Source organism: Cavia porcellus, unplaced genomic scaffold, assembly GCF_034190915.1.
Source record: "Cavia porcellus strain 051 isolate PalLab524CR breed Dunkin Hartley unplaced genomic scaffold, mCavPor4.1 scaffold_24, whole genome shotgun sequence".
In the NCBI taxonomy this organism is placed as follows: Eukaryota; Metazoa; Chordata; class Mammalia; order Rodentia; family Caviidae; genus Cavia; species Cavia porcellus.
This window is the reverse complement of record NW_026947507.1, coordinates 21,800,462-21,828,267: the sequence shown is the minus strand read 5'-3', so window position 1 is coordinate 21,828,267 and position 27,806 is coordinate 21,800,462.

The following is a 27,806-nucleotide window of genomic DNA, read 5'->3' as shown; positions in this document are numbered from 1 at the left end:
GGTATTCTAATTAATAGAGTCCATGAGAAAAATCAAATGTGATAGTTTCAAGTCCTCCATTTAAGAAAGAAAGAAAAACTGGAAAGTATGCGTAATAATTTTGTTACACTTGGGAAGAAATTCTACCCATCAGAGAACTTAATGTTCTACAACATACCAAGAAGATTACTTGTTCAAACTCTTACTGGGAACATTGGACCAAGCTTTTATTCGTGGAAAAACCATTCTACTTAGAGAAACATAGCATAAAAGCATAATGTGGTTTTCCAAACCTTCAGGTATCAATTGCCAAAATATTGTAGGATAGAAACATTAGGTTTTGAATGGAACCTAGAATTTGGACATATTATTTGGGAAAACTATTTTATAAGTCACATTTTTTGAGAACACATTATTATACTGAACATGTCTGTCTTTTGGGAGGAGAATGCATATGAATTTTCTAGAATTTTCTTTAAAGATAGTAATTTGAACATTCATTTTTTTTCAAATAATATGTCTGATTTTACAGCTGATAGCATAATTTTATTGGAACATCAATATATTAATTAAATACAGTTGACATACTACCATGGGCTGAAAATGAAAAATTAAACTTAACATATGAAAAAACTTTACAGTGAGGCAGTATTTACAAGCATCTATCGACCCAGTGAGATGCCGAAGACTTAGCAGTTGAGAACGTCAGTTTTGTCACTGTTCATCCATTTCATTATTATTTCATTTTTGCATATTAGATAGTTGGTATTTTGGAAAAACAATTTACAACTGTGGTTTAGTACATCATTCTAGCTTAAAAATAAATGCTGTCAAACTTAATAGAAAACAGGCTGTGGGCCTTCAATAAATGTAACAGGCTCAGCCTCTCCTTTCTATTTCTTTTTTATTGGGTTTTCAGGAAAGTCTATGAAAGAAATTCTAATTGCAATTGCTCCTAGCAAAGTGTTCAAATTCCTTTAGCCTTGGAGAAGGAAAGTGTAGCTCTAGGCTACATGACAAACTCAATGATTCGGTGTCCATTTTTGTTTTCAAGCTAATTTAAGTATGTGAGCATAGCGGTTAACAAAAATTTTATTTGTAAAACACCCATTCCTCATCACTGGACCACAAGAAATCAGGTAGGCTATGGCTGGTATTTGTTAGTTGGAATGCAGAATAATGTCTTTCTCCATGTCAAATTCCTTGTGTTAGTACATTGCCCAGAAAGAATGAATATTTTTACAGTTTCTGAATAGTTACCTTCAACTTAAGACAAATATGGACACTCTCAATGAATAGGACACAGCTATGATATAAAGTCTGGAGACCAACAGGGAGAAAATGTGCATTAAAAAGACATCTTTTGTGTTTTGCTTTCTTTTGCATTGTGTCTCATTTACATCTGACTGGAGAAATGAAAACCTAAGCTTATGACATCATGGTGTCCCTTGATTGAGAATTTACATGGCTTCATGATGTCAAATACTTCCGCTTGTTTAAATATATTCTTAATATTTCACTGAAGCTAATTCTTTAAGAATAAAGTAAGTAAGAATAAAAATGAAACCACAGTGATAATAAATATTTGACAGAAAATAGTCATCCCAATATGCTGGGATTAAATGCTATGTAACAAAAAATGACCGAGCAGAAAAAAAGAGGCTAAATTATTCCCAACAAACTATACACCTGCCACTTGAGAAAAGTTTTTATTGGAAGACTATTAGTGGTTACATTTTCATAAGACAATTTTGAAGTAATTTTTTAAAAACTGTCACAGGCTCCACACCTCAGGCAGGTGTGAAAACTGGCAGGATAAGGAATCTCAGCCAGCTGAAAGTTTGAAAGGGCGTGACAGCTTGAATGTCTCGGTTTGTGGACATCTGTCTACTTAAGAGTGATGAAATCTGTAGAATGCATAGGACTATCTGGACAAACATTTACTTTCAATGTGCCTCACCAAAGTATCTGAAAACTGGGAAATGAAAAAGTAGAGAGATAAATACACTCAGAATAATACTAAAATATGCCAAAAATCTTAAAGCAGTCAGTGCTGATCTTTTGATTCTCTTTTTTGGTTATATCCATACTTTGGGGGACATTACCAGGGATTGAACTCATAACCTCGTGCTTATCAGGTAAGTGCTTATGCCACTGAGCTAAATCTCCAGCCCCTCTAACCACGCATCTTTCAAAATACACCTAATGTGAATTTTTGATTGATGCTAAATAATTGAGGGAATCTTTTCATGATTTGGCATAGTTAAGGTGATATCTTTGTTTTCTTCATGTTTATCTCTGTCATACCAGGGGCTAGTGTATTTGGAACTTTACCTGTCTATTATCCATTCAGCGGCCGTCTCAGGACATCAATTCTTCCTTTAAACAATAATCTAAGCCTCAGCTCCAGCCACTCTCACATGTAAACACTATTGATAAACTCCTACTCCTAAGACTTCCTTGTCTCGGATATTATTTGTATTATACATATTTGAAGTAGTTATATTTCATTTCTACTTTGCTATTAGCAATCTTTTATTGCTCACAGAGTATTTCAAGCATATTGTTTCTTGATAAACTTCTTGAAGATAAATAATGTAGGTTATATTATACATTTTTGTTTCACTAAAAGCAACAAAAAATTACATAAAATTAGAAAAGTGGAAGGAACATAGGCACACTTCTTTCTCACTGGGGATATTTGTTCCTTTTCAGGTAATTCTCTTGCCTTTATACTTAATTTTTAATAAATATAATACTGAAAATTTCTGTCCAAATAGGAAGAAAAAATTAAATTGTTAAAGAGCAGAAGAGGCATCTTTAAATGAGCGATACTTTATGGTACTTCTCAAAATTTCTTCCTATAATCAGGATTGTATTAGGAAAAAAGAAAATATAATTGAATCTGTAATTTCAGATATTTGGAAATGAATGGGAGATCTCCATGAGGGACTATAATAGAGCAAAGACATGCTTGCATTTCTGAAAGTCATTTTCTTTAAATTCTTCAAGTGTTGCATATGTTAATTTATCATATTTAACTGGTGATTGAGTCTACTCTGTTCTTGATTTCTGTGCTACAAAGAAAGTATGACTGTAGTGAAGACCTAAAAATAGCACCCCACAACCGGTCATGTTCCTTATTTATTTGGAAACACTAAGTGAGTGTGACATGTGCTGGCCTATTGATGATACTAAAAGAATTTCCTTTTATACCTCCCTAAACAGAAATATCTTTTTAAAAAAGATCAGAATCTCACCTTTCCAAGTTACCATACAAGTCAGAAGGCATCTCTTTATAATTTGATTTGGCATGCTTTTGATCTTGGTCTCTCAAAAACCTCTTCTGAATTATTAGGTACATATATGAAACCAAAACATTTAGAATTAGGATCTCACAGGATAATCTGTTTAATGTTATTTATGTTATTCATGACTGAAGCAACTGCTAGACCCTACCTTGTCAATTTTCTGTTTGTTCTGTGTAGAAAGGACTGAGTCTTCATTTCAATTTGTAGAGAAGTGCCATAGAGAGAGATTTTTCAGTTAGACATTCTAAAACTATAAATAAAACTCCAACTTAATTTCAAACATTGCGCTGTACCCCAATAACAAGAGCCATAGAAAATAGTTGGCTGGCTGCCAAAAATAAAGAAATGAAACAGAAAATCTTTCTCTTATTCTAGCTGGTGAAATGAGAAAATGAAAATGAATGTTCCTTGTCAAAAAATCTCCCTCATCCTGAGTCCACTTTAACTCGTTGCAGTTTTAAAGTTAGTAGCTGTGTACAACACATAACTCAGAAATGGCTTAACATTTTACCTAAATATTTTCCGGCAGTGGAGAGAGGGACATGTTGAAGAGTTCTTTGACTTTGCTATCTTGCTCTCCCTATAGTCCAAAATTGGGGTGAGAATGTTAATATCCCTTAAAATATAATACAATCTTTTCTCAATAATATGGTATGAAAATTCAAGCATTTCTCATTATCTAATTATAAATTTAAGAATGTGTGGGTTTGTCCAATTCAAATCTGAAAAAAATCTTTCTGTAATCAGTGTCTTTGCAAAATTAAACACAGGCAGATTTTAATCTTTCATTTATTGATTTTGTTTTAAAGCTATTACTCAGCATATGTTGGCTATATTAAACCATTACAGTAAAAATTAAAATGAAATTCATATGATTTATTCCCCTTTAAAAGTGTTCAATTGGTCTAATAAAAGTCAAGTGCCAAATACCAGATGTCTAATTTAAAAGAAATTCTGAACAAAAAGTGAAAAAAACCCTCTCATTATACTTTTGAAATATTTAGTTGAGATTAATGCCATCTGAAAAAGAAAACTCTTATTTACTTATAAATACCATAAAAGGATATGGTTAAGTAAGACCATACAGGGAATAAAAATTAAAATATATTGAACCTGATCGTTTTAAACCCACATCTTAGTAAATAAATTTGTATTGCACAGTCATCAAGTGAACTGGATTTTTACCAAAAAATAAGAGTAGTTGTTTCTTTTTACATGTATGGAAGCTTAGACCAAGAATACAAGATGGAGTCAAGACAAATAACCAAATCTTGCTAATTGTATTTCATTCATGCTTTAGTGCTTTTTCATAAATTACTCATCCGCATAATTTCTAAACAAAACCGGTTTCTGGGAAATACATACAGTGATGCTGTCTGCTGAATTCAAAGAAAAGCACCTGTATTTCCAGTTGATTGTACTTTCAGCTCTACTATTTCATATTCACATTTCCCAAACACAGTTATTCCTCAGCTCCAGGTCTTTGCCTACATGACTTTTCCAAGAATTGCTCTTCCAACAACATGATCTCACATAAAGACCCCAACATACAAATTGTTTTTGATTATCACACACACACACACACACACACACACACACACACACACACACAATTCACACTGCTATTGCTATAGTACTGCTGTAGTAGTCACTAGCTAACAGATTTAAAATGTTTTGCTTTCCTGAACACAGTGAGAGTCCTTTGTCCAGCCTCTTTTTCAGTAAGACAAGGCCATGTGACGGAAGCCTGACTCTTGGTCAGCAAGAGTAAGACCTTTCTGTGGAAGCCTGTGCTCCTTCCTCCTCTGCTGTTGGTTGGACTTGATCTGCAGTGCAAATACGGCAGGAGCCAAGTGCTGGATGGAGGCGGCACAGCTCCAGTGATAAAGCAGCCTGCTCTTTTACTAACTACTCTTCCCCACCCTTTTCCCTCCTGCTAATGGGACTTTATGTAGCAAGTAATATTCTATTGTGTTTATCCTCTGAGATTTCTTAGTTTCTCATAACTAACATTATTGTAATAAATACGATAACTATTATGACCCCTCTGTTGGTTATTTATATTATTTTGTATCTTTTTTGCCATGGTCTGTATTCTCTTTATATGATAATGATGATTCTTCTATTTACCCTGTAAGAGCAGAAACTCCTTTCTTTTCAGTTTTTGTTCCATGCAGCACTGGTACAAGACAGATGATTAATAAGTTGCCATGCACTTACCAGTCTGAGCTAATTACACTACCCAAAACTAATAGAATGTTTGGTTCATGCATTTTTCACTTATTAATTCAAAATATATATATATTGCATCCACAAACTATGTTCATTTAATAAATATTTTTGTGGTATCTTCCCTGTTTATACTGATTCTGTCTCACTCAAGCTAAACTAATTTGTCCTCAAGAAAGTTGTTAGGAAATAGCCCATTAAATATAGATCATGGTCTGAAGTTGTACCATATGTACTTGGACACAGCTGGCAGATGTATAGACCACATTGCCTGGAGAGATCCAATGAGCAAGAGAGCAAAAAAGAAAAATAAAATCAGCACACCAAAACATTTTAGGTTTTGCCGCTGTGCTTTATAGCATAAAATATTTTGTATAAACTGTGACAGTATTGTTCTTCCAACTAATATAACTTCACTTAATACAATATACATTGCTTTCATCCAAGAATCATTGACGAGCAAGAGTTGCATACTTCTTACCATGAAGGTAAGAATTAGCAGGTGATCATTCATTTTGCCAGGGACAAACGGACTATGTTTTCAAATGCTGTTTTACCTTTCTCTTGAAAAATAAGATTTGTAGGTGATTGTCTTTTACGTTACATATTTATTAAGAGTAGTTATTACTAATGAGAATGTTGCTCTCACCTGTCCTGATATTTCTTCATTGTTTTGCCATTCAAGAATGTAATAAAAATTGTAAAAATCAAACATCAGAAAACGAAGACTAATATATCAGCGTTAGAGAAAATGAAAGGAAGCTTTGAGCTGAGATGATGAGAGTGATTATGAGACCACAGAAAGATACAAGATCCTAGTGAGATGGGACTAATTAGACACAAGAACGATGGCTTCACTTTTAGCACGAATCAACAGAAAAGTGGTGTTGCAGTCAGAGTTTACAAGGGGAAAAATTTAATATAGGACACATAGTTTATAGGGTTATGTTATAAAATTTTATTTTATAAAATTCACTCAAAGAGTCAAATGCAAAAGCATGCAGGAGACCTGTCCATACACTATAGAGACCCAAAGAATACAGCTGAGGGCCTGCATCCCAAGACAATGTCCTTCCCAAGTCCAGCTGAAGACCTAGAGCCCACAGCAATGCCATAAGGAAGTCTGTATCAAGGATCTACACTGGGAAGGCTCAAAGGTCAGTGGGGGAAGTTAGAAAGTCTTCATCAGCAGGCTGAAGGATCTGCACTGAACCCAGGAGGCAATGCTCCAGGTAATGACCAGAGCCCCCCTGAAAAGAACAGCAGCCATCCTCAGCGACAGTGAGGACCCAAACTCCTCTGATGATGAGTACAGCTAGGCTCACATCAGGAAAACCATCATTACAGGTTTCTCCAGGAGAATCAACAGCACACATTCATGCTATTGACAATGATCCCTACGTAGGTCATCCGTACCCAGAAACATACTGATTCCGTTCATCTGGGTGTTACAAACTGACCATTAGTTAATCTACTATATGTGTTAAATACCAAGATGTAGTTTAAGAAACAAATGATAAGCAGCATATTGTTGTACTTCTGTGAGGCTCAGAATCAGCATGCGTCAAGGTATTCTTCAGAGCTTTTAAAAGATAACAACGTCCTACCTTCATCCCCAGACCATGATTTCATTAGTCAGAAGTATACTGTGAACATTTACTAGTAACTTTATTAGCATATATTAATTGTACAATGGGTTCATTATATTTTCATATATGCATAGAATCTGTTTGGATTGTTTCCAGCTTCCCAGTTACCTTCTTTTATCTCCACCATCCTCCTTCCCTTTTCCACTCTCCAATAGTCCCCTTTCTACTTTCATGTCTTCTGTTCTTCCTGATTACATATATAAGAGAAAATGCATAATTGTCATTGAGTCTGACTTACTTTGCTTTACCATGATGATCTTCAATTACAACCCTTGTCCTATAATGACATTTCATTCTTCTTTACGGCTTTATGTTTACTAATTCATTAATGGATACCTAGGCTGCTTCTATACCTTGGCTATTGTGAATAGCACTAAGATAATCATGAGTGTATAGATGTTTCTATAGTACACTGACTTTGATTCCTTCAGATATATAGCAAGATGTTAATGATTTTTTTAAAAAAACCTTATATTCCAGTGATTTTGATGTGTTGTTGGAGTTGAGAAATATACTTCACTAGAAGTGATTGGATATTCCAAGAAAATACTTGTTTACTTGCTTTTCAAAGGACATTTATGCTTGAATAGTAAAATCCTAAAATTGAAAACTGATATCTAGCAAAATTAAACCATGGGAAACTAGTGATTTCCTACTGTTTTTTTTTGAAATTCTGTATTACTTGTATCCTTTTTCTGTTTTTTTTTTCTTTTTCTCCTAAAATAAAATTTTTTAAAAAAGAAAATTAAACCATGGGAGAAAGAAAAGAAAAAAATGGAAATGATGCAAAATATCTATTAAGCAATAACAAGGTTGAAAGATAATTGTATATTCCTGCTAATGAGGTTTATTTTCTCTACCTCAGATACTAGCAATGTAGAAAATCCAGAAAACATTAAGAGTAACTCTGTGAAGTAATTGAAGTTTGACTTCAATCTTTAGATCCCCAGTTGATGCTGGATTCTCTGACTTTCTGTGCTTCTGACCATGCTTAGTGACAATATGTTCCATTCACACATCCAGCCACTTCTTTGGACACTGACCTCAGCCTTTCTCTTAATTACTCTTTGCATCTCAAACCAGCACTCTGTGCTGGTTATCATGACCAGGCAATTAGCCAAAGCCTCATTAATAATAACTTATTAAATACTACTATAGATAATGAATAAGTGCCTACAGAAAAATCAACTGCACTTCTGTCCTTTCTTCTCTTCAAAATACAAATAGATATGATTCACAGATTATAAAACAATATAACAAAAACAAAGCCTCGTTTTCTCTTCCATATAAATAAAACAAGACTAGCACCAGTGTGAAGCAGAAACAATGCAATGGAAAAAGTGGAAAATAGAGGAATAAGCAGAAAATAACAGTATCTTGCAAACGGATAACCCACAGCAAATTTCATAGTAGTGAAAACGACAAATTCAGGAAGAATGAATGGAAAGTGTGTGTTTGTGTATTTATATGGAGGTGGGGAGGGAGCAGGAGAGGGAGAGCCGATCTTTGAATCCTTTTGAAAGTTGATTGTCTGGGGAAAAAAACATATCATGCCATCTAGTGGTAAGAAAATAAGCTGATTACTTTTAATCAAATAAAACTTCCTTCATTAGAAAATAGGCAAATTCATTAACTTGGATCTTGATGTGGCAATTTACCCAGTAGTTAAAATTTAAATCCCATGGCTGTATTTTAACTTTTTCACCCATAATAACAAATAATGAGAGAGCCTTGCAGTCAGAGATAGAATGACTCCTATTCCTTTTTCTACTAGGTCATTTAATCATCCTGTACCTCAGTTTCTCTCACAAAGGGGCATGATAGCTAAACTCTTAGCTTCTAGGTATCAAACTCTGAAATTCCTTGTTTCATAGAAAGCAGTAGGTCCATAATAATAAATGTAATAGTAAATTTTACTATTTGTTTCCTACAAATAATAAATATAAAGATACTAAAATATTGCTCCCATAGTAAGGATTCTCCTGTCTATTGTGCTTTCCTGTTCCAACATCAAACTACCATCCTACTGATTGAACGCCTAATTATTTTTCTAATCTATTCTCATGTCCACATATTATTATTCTTTTCTTTTGAAATTTTAAAAACTCTTCTTCAAAGAACAAAAGACATTAGAGTTTAGGAATATAGTGCCCTATTTTAATGTATCATGAAATATAATTTCCCTTTTCTCCAAACATTCTCACTGATAATACATTCCATGGTGACCCTGTTAATTAAATTTAGAAAAGACATTAAAACTAGCATTTAACTGGAGCTGTTCAGAACATTTAATCTCTAAATAAGTAGTTTATCCCCATAACTGAAAAACAGGAATGCTGATTTTTGCAAAAATGAAAAAAGTTTCTTGAAATAACTCTTTCATTATTCTAGATGTGGTAGAAAACCAGCAAAATTTTTTTAAAAAGTAACTGTTTAAAAATGTCAGAATGATCTGGAAAAAGGCTTTTCAGTCGGATACCTGGCTTTCTCCACATCACACCCTGCCCTTCACCTCCATTCCCAATGAAAGAAAGGAAGAATAATAAGTAGCTCTCTAAAGAGTACAAGTATTTAATTCAAGAGTGTGTTTAACTGAAAAGCCAGCCTCAAGTCGTCTTACTATGTCTTCCCTGTTGACAACATAGTGTGTCGCAGATGAAAGTATAGACAGAATAAGTGGGTCTCTTTCTCAAAAGTAGACAATAGAAAATAAATGGAGACAGGACCCAGCAACTGGCCTGGCTGGACTGACTCTTCCCCACTATATTGTTGGAACCAACCAGGGGAACACCAGCCGCACAGTAGGACCCTGCAGAGGGTGCACATGATGGACAAGGGGATGACCAGCATGGAAAAGTCTGAGGCAACATTAACAATACCGCCAGCGGGTGGTAAGGCAGGAGAACCAGCCTTGTGCTTGGGGACAAAGACACACAAAGCAGGGTGGTCGGGCCACCTCTTTCCTTTCTTTTTTTCAATCTTTCTTTTCTCTTTTCTAAATGTCTGGGGAGAACTTAAGCCACAGAAAACTAATCCCCTTCCATAATTCCTTGCTTACTCCTTTTTTCTTTCTTTCCTACTCTCTCTTCTAGTTTCTCAAAGCTTGCATGATCATCCTTTGTCTTTCAGTCTTGCTTCTATCTTATTTTCAATGATCTTTGTGTTATACACTATCCTTCTTAGATTTCCCCACCATAGTGTATAACCAGTCTACCAAGGAAAACATTTTGCATGGAAACTCCTAATTTAAAATCCTAATTTACGGTTTTGTTATATAACTGTGGATTTTGCTCCTATGATTCAAGGTACAAAATTAATGTTACTGTTTATTAGTTTCTAAACTGTGTTTGAAGCTATCATTATTGCTAATTATACTTGTTTAGTAGGATGTCATATCTGTTCTGTTACATTACTGGTAAGTTCTGGGGTGATAATCTCATCACAGCACAACACCAAAAGACGGGGGACTGAGCCAAACAGATACCAACATCTCACTCTTAATTAATTGGGAAGGTAGGATCTTAGGACAGAAACAAACAAAGAGCCTCCTACACACTGAAGACATCCCAGGAGAAAAGACTTTTCCTGCAAAAGCCTTGATACTAGTGAAATGGTTACCTACTACAAAAATTACAAGAATTAACACAGAAAATGAAAAACTTTTGAAATAGCAAAATGCAATCTCAGACCTCCAACCAACCCAGAAGTCCAGGAGACAAGAAGATAGAGAAAAATGGAAAACACATACCTGAAATTTCTGAAACGATAGCAATTTAAGTAAAGAAACAAGTCCTGGAGGCTACAGAGCAAATAATTCAGAAATCTCTCAGGTAAAAAAAAAAAAAAATGACAATCATAATGAAGTAATTCATCCACAAATGTACTGTAGACATACCTTTTAAAAAGAGAGAGAGAGAAAGGATTGGAAAATAGTGAAAATCTTGAACCAACAATGTAGTAAAGGAATAGGCTGCGTGTAACAGATTCAAACAGATATCCAAGAAATTGAAAATTTCATTGAAAACTGGTAAAACTGCTTTACTGAAACTGAAGATTGACTTTCAGAACTTGAAGATAGGATTTCAGCTAGTGATCACAGAATAAAAGACCTCTTAAAAATAACAAGGGATCAGGCAATAACAATTCAACAACTGCAAGCTTGTATAAAGAAACAATATATTTTTGATAGGTGTCATGAAAAACAGGAGTGTCAACACATATGACACAAAAAGATTATTTGCAGAAGTAATACCAATTTCCCAAGCATTGAAACAGAATCTAACATACACATTAGAGAGGTATATAGAACTCCAAATAGCCATGACCAAAATAAATGTATACCCAAATATATAATAGTCCGGATCCCAGAAATTCAACACAGAAACAGAATATTAAAACCAATTAGAGAAAGAAATGAATCACCTAGAAAGGGAAGTCCATCAGAGTCACAGCAAGCTTCTCAAATGTAGACCCTCAAGTCAAGAATAGCTTTGAGTGACATATTTCAAGTCCTGAAAGAAAACAATTTCCAACCCACATTGAAGTACCCTGAAAAATTATCTTCCAAAATTAATGGAGAAATAAGATACTTCCATGATAAAAGAACAACCAAAGAAATCTATGACCACAAAACTTACCCGACAAAAAATACCAAGACATCTTGTAGACAGAGATAAAAATGATCGTAGTTCCAAGAACAATAACAGAAAGAAACCACCAGGCAGAGAGAGCAATTAAAACAGAGAGAAAAAATAGGAACCAATGACAAGAAAACATCACAAGATGAGCCAATACATATGAGTAATAATCATCAATTTAAATGGCCTCAATTCAACCATCAAAAAAAACACACACTGGCAGAATGGATCAAGAAAAAAGATCCAGCACTATGTTGTATACATTTAAATCGAAAGGAAACTCATAGACTCATAGACTGAAAGTCAAAGGATAGAAAACAACACCCCATGCAAGAGGAACCCAGAAAAAAGAGGGTTGTGTTTACAGACAATGTGAACTTCAAACCAAAAATGATCAAACGTGATAAAGAAGGTCACTACATGCTTGTTTAATGAAAACTTCAAGAAGAAATAACAATCAGAAATATATATGTATGTATATATGCACCAAATAGGTGAGCTCCCAACTATATAAGACAAATATTAACAGACATAAAAAATCAAATTGTAATGGGAGAACTTAACACCCCATTGTCACTAAGAGATAGATCAACTGACAAAATTCAGCAAAGAAATATCAGAACTGAATCAAACCTGTGAACAGACTTAGTAGATGTTTACAGATTCCCCCAACAATATCAAAATACACATTTTGTTCAGCTGCATTCTCTAAAATCAACCTATATTAGCCCATAGTACCTGCTTAAGTAAATGCAAAAGAATTGAAATTATCCCATGAATATTATCTGACCATAGTGCTATGAAATTAGAAATTAATGACAAGAGACACCACAAAACTCCATAAACACATGGAAATTAATGACACCCTCTTGAGCAACCAGTGAGTCACAGATGAAATTAAAGAATAAATTAAACAATATCTATAATTAATCAAAATGCAAATAAAACATACTGAAATGTGTGGGATGCAATGAAAGCAGTCCTAAAGGGGACGTTTATAGTGGTGAGTTCTCACATCGGGAAAACAGAATGAGAACAAATAAGCTAATGTTACACCTCAAGCTCCTGGAAAAGAAAAGCAAATAAGCCCAAAGTGCATCAGGAGAAAACTATAGAGATCAGAGCAGAAACTAATGTAATGGAGACTAAGAAAACAATACAAAGAAGTAATTAATTGAAAAGTTGGTTCTTTGAAAGAATAAATAAAAACAATCAATCCCTATCCAATCTTATCAAGAAAAGAAAAACCTCAAATTCATGCAATGAAAACTAAAAAGGGTGAAATCACTACAAATCCTGCGGAAATTCAGAAGATCATTAAACACAAATTTCAAACTTCAAAAATCTCTATTCACATAGGATGGAAAACACAGAAAATGGACAGATTCCTAAATACATATGAATTACCAAATCTGAATCAAGAAGATAAAAAATATTGAATAACCCAATATCAGTTAATGAAATTGAACACATAATTAAAAGCTTGCCAACAAAGAATAGCCCAAGTCCTGACGGATTCACTGCTGAATTCTACAAGCAAATTTGAGATTTGCTTGTAGAATATTTGCCAATATTCTTCAAATTCTTTAATGAAATCAAAAAGGAAGCAATTCTTCCTAACTCATCCCTGGAGGCAATTATCACTCTGATAACAAAACCAGAGAAATCTATAACCAAAAAAGAGAACCACAGGCCAATCTCTATCATATAGATGCAAAATGCCTCAATAAAACAGTATTAAATAAATGCAGCAAATCATCAAGAAGATTATATACCGTGACAAAGTGAGATTCATCCCAGGAATTCAGGAATGTTCACACATATGTAATTCAATAAATGTAATGCACTATTCCAACAGCTCCAAGGACAAAAATCACATGATTATCTCACTTGAGGCATAAAAAGCTTTGCACAAAGTCCAACACTCTTTCATGATAAAAACTCTACAGAAAATCAGAATAGATGGTCTCTACCTCAATCTGATAAAAGCCATCTGTGATAAACCAACAGTCATTATATTATACAAAAAAATGAAATATTTTTCCTCTAAAACTAGAAACAATACAGGGATGCCATGTACCACCACCCCTATTCAATATAATTCTAGAAACATTAGCCAGAGCAATTAGACTAAAGAAAGAAATAAATGGAATAAAGATAGGAAAGGAAGAGTTAAATTATCGTTATTTGCAGATGACATGATACTATACACAGAAGACTCAAAAAATTCTACCTAAAGACTTCTAGAGTTACTAAGCAAATTAAGCAACATAGCTGGATACAAAGTCAACACTCAAAAATCAGTATCATTCCTCTACACAAACAAAAAAGTCACTGAGAGAGAAATTATGGAAACCATGTCTTTCACAATAGCATCCAAAGAAAATGAAATACTAGGGAATGATCTAACAGAAGAAGTAACAGATCTATACATTGAAAATTATAGTACTCTAAAAAAGGAGATAGAAGAAGATATCAGAAAATGGAAAGATATCTCTTTTTTATGTATGGAAAGAACCAACATAGCAAAAATGCCATACTCCAAAAATTGTTATACAGATTTAAAGTAATCCTGATTGAAAACCATTAGCATGTACTAGAACTAGAGAAAACATTTCTAAAAGTCATTTGGAATCAGAATAAACAAATAGAATAGCAAAGGCAATCATAGGCAACAAAGCAAGCCAGGAGGCATCACCAATGGCTGAGTCAAATTATACTACATGGCTACTGTGATAAAATCAGCATGGTACTGGCAAAAAATAAATAAGTAAATAAATAAAACAGACCTGAGGATTTATGGAACAGATTAGAAGATTCAGGAATAATTACAAACACACTCACCCACCTTTCTTTGATGAAGGGACAAAACATGTTCACTGGGAAAAAGATGGCCTTTTTAATATATGTTGCTGGAAAAAATGGTTCTTTGCATGCCTAAGACTAAAATTAGACCCATGTATGTTGCCATACACTAAAGTCAAAATAGATCAAAGTTCTAGATATTAAAACAAAAACACTAAATGAACTCCAAAAGAAGGTAGGTAAAAAATCTTGAAGACATAGGTATAGTCATAGACTTCATGAACAAAACCTCGATTACATAGTCAATACTTCAAAGAATCAACAACTGGTATCACATCTTATTAAAAACCTTTTGCACATCAAAAATAATCACCAACAGAGTGAAAATACAACCCACAAAGTGGGCAAAAATTATAACCAATTGTCCCTCAGACAAAGTACTTCTATCTACAACATATAAAGAATTAAAAAAACTCAGGTCCCTCAGATTCAAAGACTCAATCCAAAAATGGGCATCTGAGATGAATATACACTTTTCAGAATAGAAGTACAGACAGAAAATAAATATATGAAAAAATTCTTAACATCATTGGCCATTCAAGAGATGCAAATTAAAACAACACTGAGATTCCATTTAATTCCAGAAAGAATAGCTGTCATCAAGAAATCAAATGCTGGAGGAGCAGTGGAGAAAAAGAAACCTTTCTTCACTGTTTTTAAGAGGGTAGACTGGTGCAATCACTGTGGAAATCAGTAAAGAGAGTCCTCAAAAAACTAGGGTAAGAGATTCCATTTGACCCAGCTATTCCCCTTCTGGGTATCGTCCTGGAATATTTAAAAACATCATGCAGACAATGGTGTATGTGCACCCATGTTTCTACCAGCATAATTTGAAACAGCTAAATCTTGGAAACAACTCAAATGCCCATCAACTGAGCAATGGATAAAAAAAGATGTGGTATTTTTATACTATGGAGTACTACTCAGCCATAAAGAAGGATAAGCTTTTATAGGTAAATGGATGCAACTGGAGACCATACTCATGAGTGAAAAAAAATCAGACTCATCCATGTGTAAGTGTCATATTTTGTCCCTGGTGTGAGAATTCGAAACAGTAAATAATGTCTAAAATGTACAATAGATATTGTGAAATAAGAAGAAATTGTTTAAGAAGAAAAGGAACAAAGGGGAAAAGAAGAAAGGGGAAACTGAGAAAAACAATCTAGCTGTACTATTAGTGTCTCTTAGTTTACTGAAAAGCAAGGTTTGTGCTAACACCAATTGGAGAATTTTTATGTCTATGTTTTATACTGAGTAACTACTTTGAAGATGACAATAAACAATGTGCTAACTATTCTTATTCTCCCAATCTTTTGTTATAAAATTCTGTTTTATCTTTTTTCCATAAAATAAAAAATAACATAAATGGAATAAGCTTCAGAATGAAAAGTACCTATATTAGTATTTTATAAACACACAGAGACCAGTAGGTAGTTTCATGGTGAATATTCCTTATGTTCTTCTGATAAAAATTCATGAGTAAAATATTTTTACTAAAACAGGTTTTATCACTTTATTTCTTTGTAGAATTCTTTTAACTTCTCCAGACATAATTGAAGCCTTCAACCTCCCCAAATGTATCCAGACACTTCATTTTATTCTTTAGCACCTCATATTTCTATTTTCTGTCTAAGCATTCGGCCTCCTATATATGTACTTGTCTTTCTATTTCATTATAATGATGATTATATGAGGCAGAAACTTTATCTTAAACCTAGATATAATAAGCACTCACAAAGCCTTTATTGAATTGAATGGACTGTGTTAAACAGAAAGTGTCACTAATAATAAAATCAGATTCGTGTGTGGAATTGAACCCTGAGACTTCACATTGAGTTGTAATCCTAGCATCAGTTTTTTTTTTTTTATTGTGAGACAAAATCTCCCTAAGTGGCTAAATCTATGCTAAGCTTGAACTTGAAACCCTCCTGCTATGTCTGAAGCAAGCCAGCCTTGAATTTGTGGGTCTTGCACTCCTCCTGTTTCGGCCTCTCTTGTGCTGGAATTACAACTGTGCATCTCCATGCATCACTTCTAGGACCAGATGCTTCTGTCACACTCGTATCTTTTAAGGGGAGATGGATTTGCCATAGGAGGCCTTCATAAATGAAGTGATCATTCCATTACATTTGGAATTGCTAGAAAATACTGCTTTCCTGAGTGTTCAGATTGTAAGCAATGAGGTTCTCTGCTGATTATTACTGAACACTTGTGATAACTAGGGAAGGACTAGGAATTTGTCTTCCTTGAGGTCTGAGGCAAGAATCAGTGGAAATTGTTTGCCTCGTTTTCAGGTTATTCTGTGCCGGAATAAAACCTTGTTTAGCTTCATGCACTTTATTCTTTCTCTTCATCCAAAGTAAAGAAAAGATCTTTAGCATAATAGCTCATGGAAAAAAAAAACATTGTAAAATTTAGGCTGAGAAAGATACTGTTTTATTGTTATTGATGTTCTAACTGCAAGTAGTTCATTTGAGAAAAATAAATCTCAAAGAACAACCTAAGCTTATTCCTAGAAAAAAATTGATCTATTCCTATAAATGAAGCCAGGAATGAAAGCCTCAGAGACTCTGACTTTGACATGCTACTAAACAAAAGCCAGGAGGGGTGAGGGCCAAGGGGTAGAAAAACCAGCAGCCTGGTGACCACCAGACTTCTATCTGAAGCTAACTCTATCTGAACTAACAAGTTCTGTGGTGGAGAAATACTTGGCAGTATCTGCTCAATCTCATGCATCTTTATAGTAGGCTAATGTTAAGATTATTTTCCAGGAAGGTCATCTTTCTGGCTGTGGTCTACATCATATATCCTTCCATTGAAGAAATAATGAATGACTACTGTTATAGTTCTAGGGTTTCTAGGCAAGAGTTAAGCAGTGCTCGGGTAGGTACTCATTAAGACATAGACAAATTCAATATCAAAAGTAACAGAAGAGCCACTTTACTCTTCTAACATTTGCTTTCTCCCATGAATGAATTACTTTATGAAATCTTAGTCATTTAGTAGAAAGAGCACTTTTTGTCTCCTCCAGTGGGTTATCCACGGATGGAAGACAATAGTGGTACAGTTTTATGTGATACCAGTTGTTGATTTCTTGAATATAGGAAGAATAGTTAGAAAAACTATTCTTCCTATATTCTCCCTGACCTTATTTCACCCAGAAATAGCATTTGCCCCATATACAAATTCTATGTGTGAAAAAGCTTTGAGTTTATGGCACATGGAATGATGCTGATACTCAAGGAATTCAAAGAATGTATCTATAGGAACCATAGCTGTCATGATGGAATGTACAGATAATTGAGGAAGGTGTGATAAATTTTGCTGATGATTTTAAATAATAATATTCACTATCCACTGAGTTTTGATTAGGTGCACGTTATAGTAGATTCCCTTATCTATTGTCTAATTTCTTTCTCACAAATGTGCCACAATATTGGGTATTCCTAGTCCAATCCTTTGGACAAAATAATAGAATCTACAGTTGGGGAGACTGCTTTGTCCAAGGTCACAGTGGAAGTGAGTGGCAGAACCAGCAGTGTAAGCCAGCTCTGCCAGCACCCAAGGTCCTGAATTCAACTCCCTATTAAAGGTCAGTTTCTATTCTTCCCTAGGGGTGTGGTTTGAAAATTTGTTTGTTTACATTTTGTGTTTGTTTATGTGAGGAGAGGAATATAGTTTCACTACAGATAATTTACAAAGTGCTCAGGTAGTGTTAGAGTATTCCAGATAACACAAAGAATGTTATAGAAAGGTTCCAATAAAATATTTTTAAGTCAAGGATATATTTGCCATATTTTTCACTGAAGGACCAAGATTCCTTTTCTCCGAGGATCCAAGTTTTCAGTGGTTCACTTTCTGGTTCCACCCATGTAGCTCCCAAACCTCAAGCTTGATTGGTCCAAAACCAAGCACTCATTTTCTCTAACCCAACTAAATGTTCTCTTCTTCCTTCTTTTATGATTAATCTCGACTGAAGGAACCAATAGAAATCTTTGAAATCAGAAATTTGAGAATAGTTTTAACTTCTCCTGATTGTGGTAAACCCCTTGCACATCTGATTTTTGTGACCCTTCTATTTCTCCAGATTCCCTTTCTGAGCTTTATTTGAAGCTTCTCCTTTGACAGTTGTTCCTTCCATGCTATTATTTCTTAGGTTTTAATTCTACTTTCTCTTCTCTCTTTGGATTTCTCCCCTTATGTAATTTCATTAATATCTATTGTATTGAATATCATCTTATACCAATAAATCCTAAATGTGTCTTCACTCTGAAGCTTTATCTCCCCTTCTCCCTCTCATTCTTAGAAGTATAGATCTATAAAACAAAATTTTATTATCTTCTCCCCATCAGCTGCCTTCCTCCATTTATGTAGTCAAGCTAGAAATGTGATATTGTTTTAAACCCAGTCCTTCCCTCCTCACCTAAGCATCAGACCACTCACAAGTCCTTTCGGCACATCTCCTAAGCGCTCTCAAAGTTTTCCCATTTAATATCACCCCCTCTACAGCCTCCCTAGCTGAACTCCTCCCGTCATCAATCCCTTTCACATCCGTTACTCCTAGCACCTTAGTTCATTTCTTGCCCTTCCTATTTATTCTTCCTGCTACCCACTGATTGGTTTTTCTAAAATAAAACCTAATACTCATTTACTCTAAATTTTTCCATCTTGACTTTGTTCTTAGGAAAAAGACCAATTTCTGAGTGACAGACTAAATGCTTCTGCTTCCTCAAAATTCATACGCTGAAACCCTAGGCTCCGTTGTGATGGCATTGCAGGAAGGGGCTTTGGAAGGTAATAGTGTTGTCAGGATAGTCTTGAAAGGGACTCATGCCTTTATACAAAGGACCCCAGAAAGCTGTCTGTCCTTTTTACTGGATAAGATAACGATGACAGGTTGCTAGTTTTCAGCCCAAATGAGAGCTTTCGCCAGAAGCCCTTGATGCTGGCATGCTCATTGGAGATTCTTAACCTCCAGAAGTAGCAAGAAGTTCATTCCTTTTGTTTGTAAGCCACATCAGTTTATGGAACTTCATTTGAGAACCCCAGACTAAGACACTATGTATTATGGCTTTAAAATACTTTATCTCATTTTTATTCATCTCTCCCTCCTAGTTGCTAACTTCTGCTTTCTAAATTATCAATATTTAAATGTCTAGGTTTTTGGAAGATGCCACATACTCTCTGGGCCTATTTATAAAGTGATGTACCAGCAACAGTTTACTGTCACCTTAAGAACTTCATTTGATCTTTAAATTTAACTAGTATGTCCTCTAGGAAGCCTTCTGAAGAGCCCTCTCCTCAAAGTCCAAGATAATTGTCTTTGCATGCATCTCCATGTGCCAAGTACTCCTCCTCTTAGTTTTTATCAAATGATATAGAAGGTTTTCAGTATTTGCTACATAAATGAGTACTAATGAGTACTAATGAACACATGATGAAGACTAAGACTGGATTATGTTTGGAGCTTGATCCTCATGTAGATTGTGTGGGGTGCGGTGGCTACCGAAAGTAGCTAACAGAGAGCAAACAGCTGATTCTACTGCTCAGTTCTAATCTATAATTCACAGCCAGAAGGCACATTACGAGTGATTTAAGCAAACCACTGCACTTTAATGAAAACACACCCCATGATATCCATGACATTTGCTTTCTAAGTCAATACTGTTCCTTTACAGTATACAATCTATTGATTATGTTGAATTTCACCTGATCCAATCCAAAGAATCAGAGCCTTTTCCAGCCTGCCATAGAGATGAATTCATCATAGTCAAAAACATCTTACGAATGCAGGGAAACATGAGAGTAGCAGCCTCCTCTGCAAGTTTGGGGACCTTCTCTTGCTTTTTCAGTCATTTCTGAAGCCAGCAGATGATGGTGGGTTGCACTTATGGGATCTCTTTTATTTTCCTCTTGTTCATTCTGCTTTCCAAGATATTACCCACTAGCCACATGCGACTATATAAATTTAAATTAACTATATGAAATTAAATTGAAAATTCATTTCCTCGTTCATGCAAACCACATTTTAAGTGCTCAGTAACCGTATACAGCTCACAGCTACCGTGCTAGACAGTGCAGAAGAGGAAAGTCACGCAGAGATTTTTAAAGCTAAGCACAGTGTCTTCTGTCAAAAAGCAAGGAGTTGGAAAGGAAGAGTCTTAAATGGGGAGTTTAAGGCAAGAAATTAGAGAGAAAGGTTTTTTTTTAAAAAAATACGTGATAGCCATACAACAATTATTTTAAGAAATGTTGCTTCTCTACCTCATTATATAATGAAAAATCTGGGATGAGATAGCATGAAAGTATTTGTGACCCATGGTTGAATATAATAATGATTTTCTCTTAAAAGTCAATATTCCAAACATAAATATAAAAAACCCCACATTTTTCCTTTCATTGCCAAATGAACATCCATTGATCAAAAACTCAATCAGAGGTAGTAAAACGGTTTTTTAAATTGTCAGGGCCAGTAAAGCCACTAAAATGCATTTTTGGTCAATACGCAAAGAGCTATTTGAACTTGCTGAAAAAAATAAAATTTCACTGAGTGGCTGTTTTCCAAGTAATGTAAATCTGTTTTAACAGCAAATGGAAAGTCATATGTTACAGGTGATATATTTCAAATATTTTTTTCTATTTTGTACAATATTATCCTTAAAATGCTTATTTTATTTTAAGTTTTTCATTCAATTTAATGCACTCAAATAAATTTCATTAAGAAAAATAATTCAAGCCATGTCTAGTAAATGAATATGATCTTTCTATGTAAGATGAACTAAATGAAATTACCAAAGTTCTGTGATTCTTTTTCATTACAAAAACAGCAGTCTCCTAAGGTCAAAATACTGAATATAGGAGAAAAGTTTTATTTTATCTTTGTATAAGTGGACCTGGGATGAGATTGCTAAAATGCTTTAAGTAGAAGAGAAATTTGAAAGTATCTCTTCTAATCTTCAGATATGATAATTTTCTGAAATTTTATTAAATAATTTTAAAAAGACAATAATACCTACCACACAAATCTGCTATTGATTTTCAAACTTCAATTAATTAAAGGACTATATTTATCATAGCTGTAGTATATTGCATCTGAAGTTGAACTTTTGGTTTTGTATTTTGACAATTTAAAAGAAAATCTTCTCTACCACCTAAAATGGTCATGAAGAAAGCAGTAAAGAATGTTTTTTGTTTTTTTGTTTGTTTGTTTGTTTGTTTCAGTTTATGAAAGGACAGAGATGGGACTGATTTAAGGATGCAGAGCACACTTGAGACAGTGTGACCTGTGACCTGAAATATGGTCATGAATGTAGACTGATTGCCAGCAGCTGTAACTTTTTGGATTCATGGTTCATGAAAAGGGCTGACTTCCACTAAGGAAATTACTGGATTGGAAGAGCCACTGCAAGTGGAGTGATTCTGGATTCATCAGAAACGGCTGAGAGAAAGAGCGCCACCAGCTCTTACCTCCAACCTCCGTAGCTCTCCCAGTTCAGAGAAGTCTCACTCCACATCTCCGTAGCCCACATTTGCAGTTGGAGGAATCCAGGTACCTATCCTGCCTGAGGAGCTCCTTGTGTCGCGCCTTGGACAACTGAACTTTGGAAGCATTCCTGGCTTGCCTTGCCACAAAAAGAGAGGTATTTCCACGCTCAGGACCAATGGCCTGTGCCATCAAAATTTCTGTCTGTGAGACAAGAGGGCATGGAAAAAACCTTATACTGCTAAATGGCCCTACACTTATAACATAAGGTGCCCTGGGAACATCACATTACAATGAGCGTCTCACCTTATGAAGATTAATTTCTACAGGAAGCAGCAAAACCCTGACAATGTTGTAATTGGGGGAACATTCAGAGCTCAGTTTTTGGATGCACTTCCACTGATCACATTGCCCTCCAGTGCCATCAAAACAGTCTAAGGTAAGATGGAGCTCAGAAGGTAACAGGGAAGTCTGATGATCAAGGATGGAGTTCAACTGCATGTCTAACTTTCTGTTATCATAAGGAAGAGGGGGCCTCACATATATACATTATTAAAAGGGTCTGGAGTATATACACAAATTCTATCTCTAGAGTGAGATGTGAGACCTCAGCAGCAAAAGCGTCTGTACTTGATTTTGCTTCACACTGTTCTACTCATGTATTTATCAGATACTTACGCAAAATGATTATATCTAAACAACAAGTTTGACATAAAGAAAACGGTAGTATAGAACTTCTGACCTGAATTTAGATATAGAAACTGACTGTGTTCTTGGAAAAAAAATCTCTGAAACCAAATGCTATAGGGAACTTACTTAACAAGACTTAGAACTGTCAAATGTAACAATATCCAATAGTATTTAAATTATCTGCCCAAATTATTTAATTTTTTGTAAGAACTGGTTTAATAGAATTTTAACACTAAAATTGAAATTACAGTCAGGGATTTAGCTCAGCAGCATAAGCTCCTGCCTGGCAAGTGTGAGGTTGTGAATTTAATCCCCGGTACCTAACTAAACAAACAAACAAAATCATAATTACATGCAATTATTGTGTATTATATGTTTAATAAACTATTTCTTTAAAATATGTTATGATAATTGTATTTAATACACATTTTGTATTAGCACAAACTATTTGCACTGAAGAAAAACTGTCACACAATAATGATGAATTAGTAAATATTGTTTTCACTGGCCATAGTTGGAATGATTGGAACGTCAAAAACTAATGAATGCAACTGGTGAATGACATTGAATATATATTTTAAAATAATTTTGTTGTGATGCCATAGATAATAAAAATCTGAACAAATGAAAACAATTTATGGATACCATAAGAGTTAATTAGCTGCCAACTCTCTATTAAAAGACAAAAACTGAGCATTCACGCTAACTTAAATGTATGAATTGTTTTTCCACAATTCTTGTACAAATAATATTTCCAGCCATTTTTCAGATAGATACATTTTAGACTGCATATTATATGATACAGTTGTTGCTATTAATTTTATTAGGTTTGGTTGTGCTTAAGTCTATATGGTTTAGTATGTAGGAGTAAAATTATATTCTTGAGATTAATGATGTTTTCAGTCAAAAGGTAAAACAAACATAGCAAAATATTTATAATTGTTAAATCTAGTAACTGTGTTATTCATTGTACATTTTAACTTTTGTCTTCATTTGAAAATATTTCCAAATAAAAATTTTATAACAAATATTTACTTTCTCAAGTATTAGTTAATATGAAGTAATAGGGTCAAAATCCACCCTTAGTACTTAGGTATGACTTCCTAAATGGTCTCAAACGTATCTCTTCTCTCACTGAATGTTTATTATATCTTCCCTTAATTGTCCTCCCTAACTCAAATCCCATTATTTATGTGGTGTGCCATGGCCTTACCCAGGCACCAACTAAATGTACTGAGGTAAGAAACATTTTTATAAGAGAAGCCACACAATTAAGAGAGGGGAGAAAATATGCACAAACGATGAGGTTTTTCTTGGGGTCTCAGTACAGGTCTTAGTCCAGTAGATTGCAAATCCAGATGATTAAGGGCCATTTCTTGCAACTACGACTTCTTTACCAATGTATGGCCCTATGGATGGAATGCTATGTTCATGGGAGACTATCTTCTATTTCTGGTCACCATCATGGGTACTGAGAGGCCTTCATTGTAAACACAGTTCAATACAGAACACAGAGAATATCTGCATGAGTGAAACAACAGGAACCATCTCATGTTGGGCTAACAATGATGCAACCCACTACGTCAAATGACTGTTTCAATCACACTTACTTTCATTCACTTCTCATCTAGGGAAACGTTCTCAACCAGTAAGCCTAATTTTTAAACAATTCTCCCAAAAATTATCATCATAAAGAATGTGAACTTTGAAGTGATTCTGGAAGAAATGAGCAAGATGACATTTAAAAAGAAAGGTGGCAAGGAGGAAATAAATGCATAACCATGGTAGATCATGGAGTTAAAAAATGCATATCATTCTGTGGGGCTGTGATGCTACTTACTATGAGCCACTCTGTGTCTTACACTCAGTTCAAGAGCTATAAGGATGAATCAGTTAAGTCACTCACAGGTTAAACAGATTAAATCGAATTTGTATTATATACCAGACACTGTCATGTGTAAGAGATAAGGCATAGTTCTATTCCTCTTGCTCACTGTTGGGAAATTCGGGTGCACTGTCCACTAGTGTGCTGTCTTGGGGAGCAGTGGTAGGTAAAAAGGGTCTGACCTGAATTGTGGATCACTATCAGTGTTGACAAGAAAGTACTTTGTATATCTTGCCACATCTTTTCTAGTGCCTATGAAATTGAACAGAACAGTTGCTGCCAAAATGATTGTCCGATTAGAAAAGTTCAAAATGACATACTTAATGAAGGGAACGTTTTCAATACTCATTTACCTTGTATGAGAAATAATTGTTGTTCAAAAATAAGAGATTATGGTAGCTTAATCTGAAAAATTTGGCTAAAAGTAAAACATTTAAGTGCTAAAATTAAGCAATTTCAATTTTTAAAATTTGCATTTTGAAGTCAAAATGTGGGTGATCTGTGGATAATTGCTGTATTATGGAATTCTGTCATTTCATTTGAAAACAAATTTTACCTGAAGTGGCCATTCCAGTTTCTCTTTCTCCTTTTTCATTGTCAGCCCATCATTAAAGATCTAGGAGATGGATGGATTGAAGGAATATGATAGTGTATGTGAACAATACCCTTTAAGTGTTCATAAAGAGATTGAAGAGTAGTGAAATGAATTATTATAGGTTGGAGCCAAAAAATAAAAGCTAGTGCAAATCTACTTAATCTTAATATCTTAATTTGGAATATATTTCCTTTAAATGAATGGACGGCATTAATCTCTTTAAATCACAAACAGAAATTTTTAAATTCAATTTTATTTAAATTAGTAAATAATTTGTTACTTATTATTTATCGTAACAAAATTCAGAATAATGAATGAAAACTGAGTTGTTAGTGTAAATGAGTTTTCCCTTTGGCCTTAGACACTGGAATATTTGCTTTTGATTGGTGCAGCACAAAAACTATAAAAATTATACAAAAATGTTAAGTATTTCCCAAGGAACAAGGCTAGAATGGATGGTTCCTGCTTCCATTTTAAAGACTTCCACATTGAAAGTTAACCTATGGAAAATTATTTTCTGAAGAAAATTATCTTTAATGGAAGTAAAATAGAAAATGGATTTACATTTCAATATATGGTTTACAGTTAAGGCTAGCTTGTTTAAAACAAGAGCTAACCACTTCTACAACTGTGATTATTTCAAACAAATATTTTCAAGCTAATGTTAAGATCATTAAATAACTTACTAAAATGTTAGGGAAATTAACACAGGCCTTATAATGTAACTCACTGTTACTAAAATATCTCTATTTTAAACTTAGAATTAGAATGCTGTGTTTACCTAATGTATGACATGGAAACACAGCACCTGAAGACAGATTTTAAGATAACATTTTACTCAATAAATATTGACTTAAAGAATAACAATTTTAAGTAGCAACAAAAAGTTTTTCACTACTAACTAGATTATATAAGGCATCAAATAATTTACTTTTTAAAAGTGAATTAAACAAGATCATTCAAATACTTGTTTTAGTGGGAAAACTTCTTAAGTATACATTCTTCTGAGACATAATACACAGTTCCGCTTCAACAAAAAAAGGAGTGTAACAGTAATGCAATTTATGAAAATTTTTTCTCCTTAGATAAAATTTATATGTCATTCTATAATATCCAACTTATTAATTTATGGAATTTCTCTACCAGTGATTGAACTAAAAATAACATGAAATAATCAAGAATCTTTGAGAGTTACATTTCAAGAAACTAAGAAATAAAATATACAGAAAATGTTAAGATTATTTCCACAATCGAGGCAACATAACAAAATTATAATTGGTTACATAATATATATTACATTATTAACAATTTAAACCTAAAAATCATTGATAAAAGACACCTTTTTGTGTGTCTACAAATGACAAATTTAAAAGAGTAATTTAATATGCTTGAAATTTTCTGTTACCTTTAATGTTTAGGTAATGAGTGTCTCTTTGTTACTGAAATTCATAACTCTCAGGATTACAAATGACCCAAATAACTATTTTAAAAACATTTTCTAAGGAGACTTCCTGCAAATGTTTCAACTCAGAAGAAGAAATGTATGTGATGAAAGGGGACATTTATGTAAATAATCAAAGATGAATATATTCTATATTAGTATTTATTAAAAATAATGTTATAAAACAAAATTATGAGAATGTATTTATTTATTTTTTTGTTTTTTAATATTCCTTGATCGCACCATGTCTCTAATTCTAGGATTACAACTTTGAAATGTTTCCATTATTTGTTTTAAGAAACAGCTTATATCTTTAAAGCTCTGGAATGGTGTAAATCATTACAGTGGTTTCACATTTTCATGGGATCAAGGAAACAACAGTAAGCTCATAAAACAGATACCACTAATTATGCAGAGGAGAAGTCATAAAGTCACTAGGAGAAGCATGTTTTATATTCATGAACACGTCATTAAAAGTTTAAGACATGCTATCAAATTCTACATTTTAATACTATACCCAACAGCATTAAACCCTCCCAACAAGAAAATCAGATTGTTTAATGATCCTTTCTTGTCACACTGGTTTTATATGTCTGCAGTTGAAGCAGATGTGGAATTTGTATTGCTCAACTATTCTTTTTAAATCACTCGACAATTAACAAATCGTTTATTCCTTACATTTAGTTTTTTTAAAAAGATCAGAAATATTCTCCAATATACATGTCTTAAATAAATTTTATTTACCGAGGTGATAACCCTTGATTCCATTTTGTGTGTATAAGTTTTAAAAATAATCACCTGTGCTTTCGTTAGAGTTCATAGGTATAATAATTAATAAAGTGAAAATTAAAACTGATATGATGAAATAGAATTTAATATGAAATTACAAGAATATGAAAATGCAAAAAAATTAGTCCTACTGATAAGAGAAATCATGAAGAAATAGAGGAATCATGCAAAATATTGCTGTTACAGAGAGCAGTTTCAAGGGATGCTCATAGAACAGCACAAATATTTACCAACATGCTCACACACATTTAAA